This window comes from Frankliniella occidentalis, unplaced genomic scaffold (genome assembly GCF_000697945.3).
Source record: "Frankliniella occidentalis isolate FOCC.00 unplaced genomic scaffold, Focc_3.1 Scaffold1, whole genome shotgun sequence".
Classification (NCBI taxonomy): Eukaryota; Metazoa; Arthropoda; class Insecta; order Thysanoptera; family Thripidae; genus Frankliniella; species Frankliniella occidentalis.
Genome location: NW_026267131.1, coordinates 1,217,461 through 1,219,280, shown reverse-complemented (window position 1 = coordinate 1,219,280; position 1,820 = coordinate 1,217,461).

Sequence of the window (1,820 nt, the reverse complement as noted above, 5' to 3'; positions counted from 1 at the left end):
AGAGAATATTCTCTTTTAAAGTCACTTTTCAAATAAGGTGAAGAATAAGTTGACCGATATGAGAGCAAATAAAACTAACATCTAAATTACTCTACGGGGGGGTAGTGAGGGCCCTTTCTGTGTTGTCGCCGGGTAAATGTTTGTGAGGCAATGCGCCGGCCGCCGGTCGGCTCGCTCGGTCAAGCAGGTAAATGCCTCACACGCACCGATATATCCGAGGAAAAACTAAAGTCCCGTTCCCCAGTCCATGTGTGGTTTCCGGTGCTACGATCCGGCAAAGTGCGGAACAATCCATCGATGTTTCATCTTCCAACTGACCTATCCCTGTAGCTGTTTGTTCTGTCAGAGTCACGCCACTGCCCTAACCCTTTAATTGCTTTTCATTTAACAGTACCCCCCTTCCGTCCGCCGTCGTGCCCCGGCTGCTTCACTACTCCTCTCTAATTGCGTCAGTCATTAGGGTACGGTTTCCAGCCCGTCTGCTCTGGAGTCGGTCGATAATAACAATAGGAAGAATAAATTCAATCATTCGCGCTGCCTGTTTTATTTGATGTAAAAATCAGATTAATTATTGTGTAAGACAATAAGGAAATTGGAATTTTATCGACAGATTCCCTCCCTCCACTTCTTTTCACTTGAAAAACAAAGGTGCGATATCCTATCTTTCCAGGGGTGCTACACCCGTTTTTTTGGGGTGCTAAAGTGTGTATTTTTAGATTTTCCCAAATATTTTCTGAATGAGCAAACCAATAACAATTTGGGATAAATTGTCGCATTCCTCGCAAAATTCCGCGGCAAACGAGCCTACATGTGATAGGGTTCTGATAAGAAGTCAGCAAATGAAAAGCAAGTCAAAAAGTACAAAAAATTCTATAAATTTATGCACTTTTCAAACAGAACCTCATCACATGTAGATTCGTTTGACGCGGAATTTTGCGTAGATTACGAAAATAGGTCTTAAAAGAATCCAATTTTATTCCATAGAAACGAAATATTTCGAAAAACAAAAACTGTAATGCCTTTGGAGCTTTAGTGCCCTTTTAAAGGATATCCTACCTTTGTTTTACCAGTGTTCTCTCTCCCATAATTTGAATATTCACAAAACTTTACAAGTTTTACCCCGGCCATTGGATTAGCCACGGCCGGGACGCGGCGCTGCGCGGCGCGCCAACGTCCAGTCCGGAGTCCCCTTCGGTCCCCCGCCGGTTCTCTTTGGTCCCCTCCGAGGTGTCGACGCGCTGATACAGCCATCATCCTCGGTCCGGACCCGGCGCGGATCGAGCTGTAATTATCTCTATCTCGGAGGAGATCTCCTCTTGATCGTGAGCCGTCGCGGCCCACGCGTGTCGTTTTTTCGTTCACCCCCGGCGCCGCGCCCGTCTCGCAACCTCCATACTATATGTGTATCCCCACCCGCAAAAGTGTGGGGATGTCTCACACTACTGGTTGGTGTGTGTGAACGCCATTCGTACACATGGAGGCGGTCGTCACAAAGTATATGTGTGAAAGGAAAATTCACGACCCTTTTTACCACCTCAAATGCGACACTCACGCACACACTTGCTTATCCAGTGTACAACTGCTTTGCATTTCACCGGTGAAAAGTGAAAAAGGGCGTAAGTCCTCGGACTTCCCGTTGGACTTACGCCCCCTTTTCACTTTTTATTACCAGTGGTATTCGTGCTCCCGCAACATGCGCCGCCGCCATCGCGCGCCTCCTCATTGGTCCAGCGGTTGCCGTGGCGACGCGACGCCATGGTGACACGCGGGTGACAGGCGTGATGGATCACGAGTGGGGGAGGGGAGGCTGCGGGCGGCCC